Genomic DNA, 12975 nt, shown 5'->3' on the forward strand with positions numbered 1-12975 from the left:
GGATAGGGGAATGTAGAGAAATCATAGAACGGGTGAGAGGCAGGCTGAGGGATAGCAGTTGTGGAACAGAGTAGCACAGAGGAGTTGCAGGAGGAATGGGAACACACCTAAAGGCTACAGGGAATGACAGGAAGTGGTGGACATTCAGAGGAACTGCAGGGGATGGCGGGCATACGCAACATCATACAGCAACACACTAACACATGCATCATAATGAGCCAACACACTCACCATTTTTAAGTCAAAGCCATCCCGACAGCATAGCCCTTGGGGGCATTCTGAAAGGTGACCTAAGAATAAATTGTGCCTATTGCTTTCCATTGGCTTTGTGGTTGTAGCTCACATTTGCTTCCTTTCTATTTTCTGGCTTCATTTATTTTAGGCTGCCCAGCATTTCTTTGTCCCTCCAGTGAAGCATAGCCTGTTTACATTAGTCTTCCACTATTGCTTGCTTTCTGTAAACAGGCCTTTAAATGTTGTTCTTATCTTCTCACACATTTGCTGTGCATTCAAAGAGAGAGGTAAAATGTCAGACTCTGTCTTCCAAGGGAGCTGGGGGTGTTAAAGGACAGCCTTTTTTCTGTCACAGAAAATGTAAATGTCTGTAAATGAAATGTGCACGTATTTCACAATACATCAGAATTACGAAAGCCCAAATCCAACACATTTTTTGTAACCCTGAAGTGTGCTGGAAACAAATATTTTTCTATGATCAGAACAGATCAGTACACCAGGTGAGGCCATTTCCATATATTATCGTTTGTGTGCTATATAGTTTCATAAGTAAAAATGTATGTCTGTACAAATGTAAAGGTCGTTGCAATTTGTGTTGTTTGTAATGGCTTTGCACTATTACACCATGCATACTCCACTCTACGCAACTCCATTGTAGTCCACCCTGCTTCGCTCTGTACCACTCTATGCCACACTACAACACTCTACTTCACACCACTCTATGCCTTTTCACTCTATTGCACTATATGGCATTCTAAGCCACTACATTCCACTCTAAGATACTCTACTCTACCGCATTGTATGCCATTCTACAACACACTATGTCACTTCACTCTACTACACTCACCTCCCTTTTACTCCCTTGTATCACACTTTACTACACTCTATGCTACTCCACTCAACTCTATTGTATTCTACTGTACTCTCCTCTACTCTACAGCACTCCTCTCTATGCCACTCCAATCTATGACACTTTACTTCACTCTATACTATGCCATGCTACGTCCCTCCACTCTATAACTCTTCACTCCACTCCTGCACTCTACGCCCCTCTACTCTATGCACCTTCACTTTATGACACTCTATGCCAATTTAAGCCACTCTATGACATTCAGTGACACTTCACAACACTCCACTCTATGCCCCTCACTCTACAACACTTTAGTCCACTCTGCTGTACACCCCACCACTCCATGCCCCTCCACTCTGTGCCCCTCCACTTTTATGCCCCTCTTCTCTATCACACTTTACACCACTCCTTGACACTCTGCTCTACTCCACTCCACTCTAAGACACTGACCAACACTCCACGGTACGGCACTATACAACACTGTAACACTGTATGCCCACCTTTTCTATGTCCCTCCACTCTATCACACTCCACCACACAACACTCCACTCTATGACACTCTACACCACCCCACTCTACTGCACTCTATGCCACTCCATTCTATGCCACTCCCCTCCGCTCTATGTTACTTCACTCTACTCCACTCTATGTCCTCCACTCCACTCCATGACACTCTACTCCACACTACTCCACTGAGCTCCCTCTATGCCACTCCACTCCTCTTTACTCCACTCTATGCCATTACACTCTACTCTGCTACTCCACTCTACTCATTCCTACTGCTCTACTCCACTACACACCACTCACTCTACACCACCCTATGCCACTGCACCCTACACCTCTCCACTCTACAAAACGGTACTCCACTCCTCTCCACTCTGTACCCCTCTACTCTATGACACTCCACTCCAAACCGCTCCACTCTATAACACAACATCTCGCTCTGCACCACCCTACACTCTTTTGTGCATTCTACTCCAGTTTACTGCATTGTATGCCACACTATGGCACTCTACTTCACTCTACACCCCTCCACAGCACTTTATTCCACTCTATGCCACTCCATTCTGCTACACTCTACTTCACTCAACTCCCCCATGCCACTCAACACCATTTTACTACACACTGCCATTCCACTCTACTCCCCTGCTCCCCTCTTCTGTACTACTCCACTCTACACCACTCCACTCTACACCACTCTATGCCACCCTGTTGAAGTAAGCCTCAGCAAGGCCTACTAGTGCAAGGGGTTCACCCTTCTCTGCACAAAGTTCTCAGACCATATAGGAAGACGTTGGCACAGAAACTGAAATAAAAGACAAAGTTTATTAAACCTCATGAGGTGGTACTACAGTTCAAACAGCACCCTTCAGTAATGTTTGAAGTAGCACACTGAACTGAGAGAGCATGGTCCATTTATACCCATGCAGGGGCTAAAAAGAGGTGGTACAATTATAGAAGCAAGACTTGCATACATGTAAGGTCATGTGGAAATGCACAGTCGACAGGTAGGAGGGGCTAACAGTTTTCAAGGACTAACAGCTGCAGACCTTACTGGGCATGTGCGAAAGTGGGAGATGCTAAATATAACTTGTCACTAGGCAGATTTTCAAGAGTAGTTAACAGAAAGGTAGGACAGAGCACATGGTGAGCACTTGGCAGCATGTGGCAGAGAAAATGGCTGCCATGAATACAAAATGGATTCCGCGAAATGTTCACAATAGTTACTAAAGACAAGATGTCTTCTGCTAATGCTTAATCTAATCGCTGCTAAACTACAACAGATGACCCTTTCAGCATTAGCGGAAGACATTCGTCTTTCTAGGATAATCTAAATATTCATCTTGTATATTTATGCTCATCATTTCAGCTATTTCCTTATCTAACATGTGTTGTGCTTTCATTTCTGTAATATTTCTTTTGGTAGGCATACAAGCAGTAATACACATGGAGCAGAACGTTGGACCACACTGAATACAGATACAGCATGTGAAAAATATTGCAATAATTACACACAGGATAGTCAGAAGTTTCCAGCCCCAGGTGTAAACAAGAGCCCAAAACCATCCAGAAAAAGTCCAAGTACCAGTCTCTGTGTGGATTTCTGCAGCAATTTATGCAATTTAGATATTGCATCATATACTGAAGGTGAGTGATCTGGAATAAAAACACAGCAACTACTGCCGATGATGCGACATGCACCACCTCGGTCAGCTAATATCACATCTAGTACCATACGATTTTGGAGCGCTACAATCCTCGCAATTTGGAGCTCCTCAGTAATATTCCCAAGTGCCAGAGCTGCCTGATTGGTAACAGCTTCCACAACCCTAGTCAATCGTCTCACTTTCCTACTGTTTAACGCAGCACCCACATAGGAGAACAACCCTAAATTAAAATCAACATATTGTTTCAGGCTAGTATCTGTTTGGTCTACCTCATTTGTACTTATTGCCCTTTTATATCTATTTTTAATGATGTCATTGAACAGTTTAAAATCTCGGTGATATGATGCAGGGGCCAAAAACACAGGGGGTAATAGAAAAGATACATAACACACACCTGACCACCCAACAGGTAGTTGGTAATATCCATAGCTACCACAAACAAACTATGTATTATGTGAAGCTGTAAAACTACTATTATTTACACCCTCAATAGTTAAAATCAAGGTACAATCGCTTATCCCTACTGGAATTCGCCCAATGCTACGTATACATAAATCTACTTTAGTTTTTGTAACAGAAATCACAAATTGTTCTTTCTTGTCAGAGTCTCTTATATTTGTGAAGACATATGGTATTGAAACATTGTCCGGTTGATACTCTTCCCATTCCCATTTAGTTCCTTTGGATTGGGGATACCCATCTTTGTCTTGGTAGCATACTTTATTAAGGCGAAAAAGAAGTCCGCCCACTGTACGTTTTCCAGATGCAAACAAAAGCGTATACCAAGCTTGACAAGAACCATTGTGTGAAAAAGGAAGAGGAATTAAAGGTGTTCCTCCTTTCTTTTGATGCGCAGGTATCATTCCGCATACCCAACAGTTAGTAGTATTTGTAGCATTATGAGTATGATGCAACATCTGAATGAAAGTATTATTGAAGTACGATTGACGGTGCTTCTGCTCCTGATAGGGAAGCGTAAAGTAATAGTGATCCTCTGGTACTGGAGTAGTGGCAACAAAAAACTCACGAACAGGAGCCTTCTTTTCAACAAACCAAGTGATTATTGCTATAATTACTAAAACAACAACAAACCCCATAGTACTAATGATCATTTTGTTATTCATTTTAGCAACAGTGATAATCGACCCTTTCAGAAATGAATTAAAAACAATCGTTGGAGCTCTTATCCCTGGGCATCCGCTGATTTCTTCACCATGGGCCAAGATGGGTGTCACTACTCTAATGCATGGGTGATCCCCCCCCCTTGCCACATTGGCTCTCCGTTTCACTAACCCAGGGCGGTAGCTCAACCAGTTTTTTTCAAAAGATTTTCAGATTCTTTTGTCGGTCTCAAATTATATTGCGACACTCCAGAAGTCGTATGGTCCGGGAAGACCTCTGCAGATTCGTCAGGTGATATAGCACGGCCTTTCTCCGTAGTCAAAATCTCTCGATGATCGGTCAGCACAGCAGGTTCCACCAAGGTAGGTAGCACTCTCTTGCAGTGAGTACTATGGACCCAATTATTTCGGTTCGTCACTCAAACTGCTGTCCTTGTCGCAAGGAGCACCTGTTCTGGGCCTCGCCACCTTGGTTCCAAGCTGCTTGATCTTTCAAAGGACTTAATCATCACCTGGTCACCAGGCCGGAGTTCATGGCCTTCACCTGTAGATCTGTCAGGAAGTGCTTTTCGAACCTGTTGATGAATAGAAACCAAATTGTCGGTTAACTGTGCCAAATAATCATTCATCAGGACACAAGTTACATCATATACCGAATTTGGCTTAGGAACTCCCCAAATGTTCATTGGCCTCCCAAAAACCACTTCATAAGGACTAAGGCCGATTCGAGAGTGTGGCACTGACCTAATAGACAATAATGTCAATGGTAATGCATCCGGCCAAGTTAAGGATGTGGAAGCCTGTATCTTCGCTAACTTCAGCTTCAAAGTAGCATTATACCTTTTCAACAACCCTGCTGATTGTGGGTGGAAAACCGCATGGAACTTCTGTTTGATCCCTAATCCTTTCAGGACATACTTAATAACTTCCCCAACAAAATGAGGTCCGTTATCATTCCATAAAAGTCTGCAAACACCAAACCTAGGGAAAAATTCTTTCAAAAGCACCTTTGCTGTGGTAATGGCATTATTATCCTTTGTGGGGTACGCCTCTATCCATTTACTGAAGGCACATACCACCACCAAGACATACTTTAAATTGTTGCAGCGTTCAAGCTGAATATAATCCATTTGTAGAACTTCAAAAGGTGCAGTTGGTGTAGCAAACCCACCAGCAGGAGTACGTGTCCCTTTTCCAGAATTGTATTGTAAACAGATCAAACAAGACTGTACTACTCTCTTAGCTGTACTGGAGATTTCTGGATGCTCCCAAACTTGCGTAAGCAACTTTGTTATTGTTGAAGCTCCAAAATGTGCCAGCCCATGTGGCATCTGAACCATAGATTGTACAAAAGCTACAGGCAATTTCCATTTATCCATCTGCTTATTCTGCCAACAGCCCTCATCATCCAATTCTCCTTCTTCAGACCATTGCTCACGTTCTTTCACAGAAGCAGATTTCTGTATATCTAATACATCTTGTCTAGCATTATGACAACTTTCAGCTTGTGACTTCACTACATACATAGAAGTAGTACTTCGCTGCATCGCAGTCTCACGTGCTACGCAGTCCGCAAGAGCATTACCTTGCCCTATCTTATCGGTCACTTTCTTGTGTGCACTACATTTCACAATAGCTAGTTTCTTTGGATATTGCAATGCAGTCAAGAGGTTATGCACTAATTCTCCGTGCATTATCTGTATCCCGTAGGATGTGAGAAAGCCCCTCTCCTTCCAAAGCAAACCAAAATCATGAGCCACTCTAAAAGCATAGCGGCTGTCTGTATAAATGTTCACACATAAGTCAGTACTAAGCTCACATGCTCATGTCAAAGCTATTAGTTCAGCTGCTTGAGCTGACTTCTGTGGTATACGAGCTGTCTCCACTACCGTGTGTATTGTGTGATTGCATATGCAGCTGAGGTCATACCGTCTGGCAACTTCAAACAAGACCCATCAACCCACAGTTCCCCGTCTAGATCTGGAAGGGGTGTATCTTGTAAATCAATACGGCCCTTTGTCTGTTCTTTGGTAAGGAATATACAATCATGTGTTTCTTGTGACTGAGGCTAAGTCACCGGATATGGCAACAAAGTGGCTGGATTTGGTGTTGCACATCTCTTCAGTGTAATGTGAGGGGCCAGCAATGTCAATTCATATCCTGTCATGCGAGCGCTAGTTAAATGTTGTGTCTTTGTTTGATTTAAAAGAGCGTCAACCGCATGGGGTACTAACACCAACAGCTTATGTGACAAAACTATCCCTTCACTCTGAAGTGTTGACACAGCTGTTGCGGCAACTGACCGAAAACACCCAGGCAATGCTCAAGCGACAGGGTCAAGTACTGCTGAAAAATATGCACAGGGACGCTGCTTATCACCATGTGTCTGTACTAAAACTGACAATGCACATCCATCTTTCTCATGTACGTAAAGTGCAAAAGGCTTCATGTAATCTGGAGTACCTAACACTGGTGCTGAACAAAGGGCTTGTCGTAGCTGCCGGAAAGCAGTCTCACATTCATCTGTCCATGGGAGGGGCATTGGAGTATCTTTAGTCAAAAGTGCTAGCAAAGGTTTGACAATGTGTGAAAACCCTAATATCCATTGCCTACAAAAAAGAATTAAGACCAAGGAATGCACGAACATCTTTCTGAGTAGAGGGTACTGGTGTGTCTAAAATTGCTTTGTTTGAATACGATCTGATGTAAGTGCACGGCCCTCCTTAGACAAAAGGTGACCTAAATAGGTTACCTTTGGTCTACAATATTGCAATTTCTTTCATGACACTTTATGATGGTGTGAAGCAAGAAAAGAAAGTAAGGACAAAGTGCACTTTTCACATTGCTCAGGGGTATCAGCCGGCAACAAAATATCATCGACATATTGTATGAGAGCCACACCTTCAGGCAAAACAAAAGAATCAAGTTGTCGTTTTAACGCTTGACTATAAATACTTGGACTCTCAGTATAGCCTTGAGGAACTCCGCAAAATCTAAATGATCATTTATTGAAAGTAAAACCAAACAAATATCGGCTGTCAGGATGAATAGGGATCGAAAAGAAAGCATTCTTCAAATCTATCACAGAGAACGTAGTTGCTGTCGGGGGATCCAAAGTAAGAAGTGTTGTGATGTCAGATACCACAGGATATTGTGGTATCACAATCTTATTGACTTCTCATAAATCAATAATGAATCGGTAAATCCTGGTATCAGTCTCCTTTTTCAGAATAGGAAGAATCGGACTGTTACAAACATTATACAGAACTTCCTCAACAACTCCAACTGCAATAGGATCATGCACAATTCGTGTGATTGCTTCTTCGCCCTCCTGTGAAATTTTGTATTGAGGCAAACGTGGCAATACAGCTCCCTCCTTGACACTAATATGTACCGGTGGAATAATCATTTGTCCCACATCAGTATCTGAAGTAGCCCACAAAGTACTAGGGAGTGAAGCTAATGCAATATCCTCTTTAACAAGACAAACTCTTTCCATCACAGGATGATTATCATTTAAAATAACACGCACCCCTTCAGGAGAACATCGCATTGTAGCCCTGAAATACTTGAGCATATCAAGACCCACAATATTGTCTGGTGTATTTGGAGAAAGCAAAAATGGACATGGAGCAGTAAATTTATCAACATGGAATGCAAGTGGTTGTGACAATGGGCTAGGGGAAGGTGTTCCATCGAAACCTATCGATGTAATGGTTAAGCCAGACAGGGGAGCCCTTCGAATCAATTGCTTAGACAAGGCGCTACGAGTAGCTCCTGTATCAACCAGAAACTTATCAGTAGAACCCAAAACATTTGATGTAACATAGGGACCCCTCTGATCTACTGGAACTTCAACTGATTCCTTACCCCATCCTAGGCAATCCTATGCATAAGCAGAATCTTGGAAATCAGGCTGCACATGGTTAGACATCTGGTATTGGTTCCGTCTATCAAAAGTGTTAAACCCATCCTGCCCTCGTACATTAGCATCAACCCTAGCATGATCATTTGTGCTTCTTCTAGGTCCTGAAAATCCTGAGCGATTTCTCATTTGTCCCCGACCACGTGAACACTGCTGAACACGTAGTGCTAGACAATTGGCAGCCCAATGCCCAAATTTCTTACAATACGCACACTGATCAACAGACAAATTCGACCAAGTATAAGAAGAACCATAAGATCCACATCCACCTCTATCACTACCTCTAAAAGGCGGACCATAAGCTTGAGCCAACATAACCTTCGTCTTTAATTCTTTAATCTTTTTATCCTCGCTACCTTTTGCTTCTAATTCCTGACGTTCATAATACTGAGCCATAGTCAAAAGAGAAACCGGAGTAGAGGTAGTCCATGAACTTTCACTAGCTTTTAGACGACTAGCTATTCCTGGTAACAGATTTGCGACATATTTATCGACAAACAAATGTCTGCCCGTATCATCTGACAATAACTGGCCGCTAAAATCATGAAATGCTTCTTCAAAGCGTGTAAAGAAATCAGAGACCGATTCATCTGCCTTTTGCTTACAAGACGCTAAAACAGTCCAATCTATCTTTTTAGGGGGAATAATTGTTTTTAACTTAACTAATATGGCTGCAGGAAGATCTCGAATCAGCTGATATGGCTTTTTCGCAGGTTCCCTATTCCCGTCCATCTGTTCTAATTCTTTCCATGACGCCCCAAAAACTACACGATCATCAATTTGACGAACAGTTCTCCACATATCTGGCGGTAATATCAATCAGAAAAAAAAATCAATGTCAGCCAAAGTCATAGTACAAGAACTAATTGCTCCCTCAACTTCCTCATAAAAGGCGGCTTGATTTTTCCGCTGGTCAGGTAATGCTGTTTTAAGTGCCATTACATCTGCCCTATTCCAAGGAGTATACACCCAATTATAAATAAAATAACCCTTAGCATCAACAGAAGTTTTATCATCACTTGTACCCAATCCTTTAGGAGGAACATACAAAGGCGCGGCCTCCCGCATTGGTTTTGTGTGAACTATCATAGTCTTATCTGTCCGAAGATGGGAGCTTGCACCCCGCCGGTCTGAGATGTCCGTGCAACTACGTCAACAGCCCTTTTCTCCTCTTGCAAACGGACTGCCACAGCACATAATTTCACCAAACGCCTGATTGCATCAGCCACCTGGGAGAAAACAAAAAGACCATCACGCATTTGCTTATGATCAGCTGCTACATCATCGGGCTCTAACTCATCAGAATATTTCCGATATAGTTCAATAACTTCTGAGCCAAATGCCTCAGTAAAATATAGCTGCTCCTTTTCCGTCCACCCTTTCATGTTGTCTAAAAGTTCAGAAGCAGAGACAACGCTACAAATTGTTTTACGAGCAATAGATCTAAGCTCAGATGCACGGTCAGCAGGCAACATAGAGCGACTGTTTCGCATCTTCTGTTGCTCTGAACTGGAGACCTTAGCTAACTCATGAGGGGCAGAAGGAACGACATACGGAGGTGGAGGGCGATCTAGTAACAACAAATCATCATGTGGTTTATTAAGGATAGGATAGAGAGGTTGCCTAACGGTGTATTGGACATTTACCTGTAATTTACATTCTTTCTCTTCTAGCTCCTTTAAGTCACTTATTTCTTTCTTTCTCATTTCCAATGCTTTCACATATACATTCTTCCGCTGCTCTTTCTCAAGCAAGGCTTGCTCACGCTTCACTCGTCCACACACTTCTTTCTCTCACATTCGTACACAGTCAAACATATCTTGCCTAGACTTTCGCTTACACATACATTGTTCCACATACTCAATCTTTCGCAAATCAAATGACCCATGCATAGGCCAACGTAACTCAGGATCTGCACGAGTGTATTTATTCCATAATGTGCTGTACATTATAGAAGAAAGACCATGTTTAACATACATATCTCTATTGGGCGTCCCCTCTGGGGGTGCCGGTTGTGATTCTTCCAGTCTCGAATTGGTACCATTACAAAAGCAACACATCCTACGAAGTGCGCTAAAAACAGGCATGCCAAAAATAGTGCAGAATATGCAATATTATAATCAAAGTAGCACTTAAGGTGCCGTTCAAATCAAAATTAAATTGGAGAAAATTCTCCTCATTACCTGCCTCTATAAATTGCAATTTATATATCAATTCAAAGGACACAAATTGACTAGTCACCCAAAACACGACAGCCACAGTAAGTAGTGCTAAACTTCATTACCAAACAAAGGCATCAGAACCCACAGCAAGTGCCGTAAAATGGCTCTTACCAATCACAGGGTGTACAGGTTCCAACTGCCAAGTTCTAAAATCGACCAAATGGTCACTGCATGACGAATGAACAAAAAGGATCTCAGTCGAGGACCGGCGCCACCTGGATGGTCAAATCAGAAAGAAGGGAAAAACGCCGTGGTTGCCAAGACTCGGGTCTCCTCAGGCATTGATTGTCCGCAGCGAGATCCCAATCCTTCGTCATGACCAATCCGTTGGGCGTCCGAGTCGCCGATGAGTCCCTGTTCGGGCGCAAATTTGTTGAAGTAAGCCTCAGCAAGGCCTACTAGTGCAAGGGATTCAGACTTCTCTGCACAAAATCCTCAGACCATATAGGAAGAAGTTGGCACAGAAACTGATATAAAAGACAACGTTTATTAAACCTCATGAGGTGGTACTACAGTTCAAATAGCACCCTTCGGTAATGTTTGAAGTAGCACACTAAACTGAGAGAACATGGTCCTTTTATACCCACGCAGGGGCTAAAAAGAGGTGGTACAATTATAGAAGCAAGACTTGCATACATGTAAGGTCATGTGGAAATGCACAGTCGACAGGTAGGAGGGGCTAACAGTTTTCAAGGACTAACAGCTGCAGACCTTACTGGGCATGTGCGAAAGTGGGAGATGCTAAATATAACTTGTCACTAGGCAGATTTTCAAGAGTAGTTAACAGAAAGGTAGGACAGAGCACATGGTGAGCAGAAGGCAGCATGTGGCAGAGAAAATGGCTGCCATGAATACAAAATGGATTCCGCGAAATGTTCACAATAGTTACTAAATACAAGATATCTTCTGCTAATGCTTAATCTAATCGCTGCTAAACTACAACAACCGCACTCTAAGACACTCTGGGGGTTATTCTAACTTTGGAGGAGGTGTTAATCCGTCCCAAAAGTGACGGAAAAGTGACGGATTTACCACCAGCCGTATTACGAGTCCATTATATCCTATGGAACTCGTAATACGGCTGGTGGTATATCCGTCACTTTACCGTCACTTTTGGGACGGATTAACACTCCTCCAAAGTTAGAATAACCCCCTCTATGTTAATCCACTCTATGACACTCTAACCCACTCCATGCCATTCCAGTCTACACCACACTACAACATTCCATGACTCTCCACTCTACAACTCTCTATGTCACTCCCCTCTAGAACACTCTATTTCACTCTACTTCATTACATTCTATGACACTCCAGTCCACACCAATATCCTTTATGCCACTAACTTTTAGCCATGCTGAACAGCAGCCACGCTGGTACACACCATGGCTAACACACATTGGCAAAGCTAGTTGGTCTTGCATGGGCGAAACCTATTGGCTTTGCCAATGCTTCTTATACTTGTATTTTTGTCAACTTCAACTCCCACTGCCAGCATACACTCTTCACAATGTCCCACACCTTTTCGAACAAAATGTTAAACACTACACAATATTTAAAAAAACATTAACCTCATCGTACAGCAACACACCATTGCATTTATACCCACACAATCTATATGATTTGTCGACAAACCTACCATAATATGCCCGCACCTCCACTCTACACCAGTCTACTCCATTAACACCACCCTACTCTATGCCAGTATATGCCACTTTGCTCCACTCTACGGCACTCCACTGTACTTCACTGTCACTCCCACACAACTAATAACATGTGTAGGAAGTTGGCTCTGTATGTGCTATTTCAAAGTAAGGAATAGCATGCACAGAGTCCAAGGGTTCCCCTTAGAGGTAAGATAGTGGCAAAAAGAGATAATACTAATGCTCTATTTTGTGGTAGTGTGGTCGAGCAGTAGGCTTATCAAAGGAGTAGTGTTAAGCATTTGTTGTACATACACACAGGCAATAAATGAGGAACACACACTCAGAGACAAATCCAGCCAATAGGTTTTGTTATAGAAAAATATATTTTCTTAGTTTATTTTAAGAACCACAGGTTCAAATTCTACATGTAATATCTCATTTGAAAGGTATTGCAGGTAAGTACTTTAGGAACTTTGAATCATTACATTAGCATGTATACTTTTTCCATAAAACACAATAAGCTGTTTTAAAAGTGGACACAGTGCAATTTTCACAGTTCCTGGGGGAGGTAAAGTATTGTTAGGTTTCACAGGTAAGTAAGTCACTTACAGGTTTCAGTTCTTGGTCCAAGGTAGCCCACCGTTGGGGTTTCTGAGCAACCCCAAAGTCACCACACCAGCAGCTCAGGGCCGGTCAGATGCAGAGGTCAAAGAGGTGCCCAAAACACATAGGCTTCAATGGAGAGAAGGGGGTGCCCCGGTTCCAGTCTGCCAGCAGGTAAGTACCCGCGTCTTCGGAGGGCAGACCAGGGG

Source organism: Pleurodeles waltl, chromosome 6, assembly GCF_031143425.1.
Source record: "Pleurodeles waltl isolate 20211129_DDA chromosome 6, aPleWal1.hap1.20221129, whole genome shotgun sequence".
In the NCBI taxonomy this organism is placed as follows: Eukaryota; Metazoa; Chordata; class Amphibia; order Caudata; family Salamandridae; genus Pleurodeles; species Pleurodeles waltl.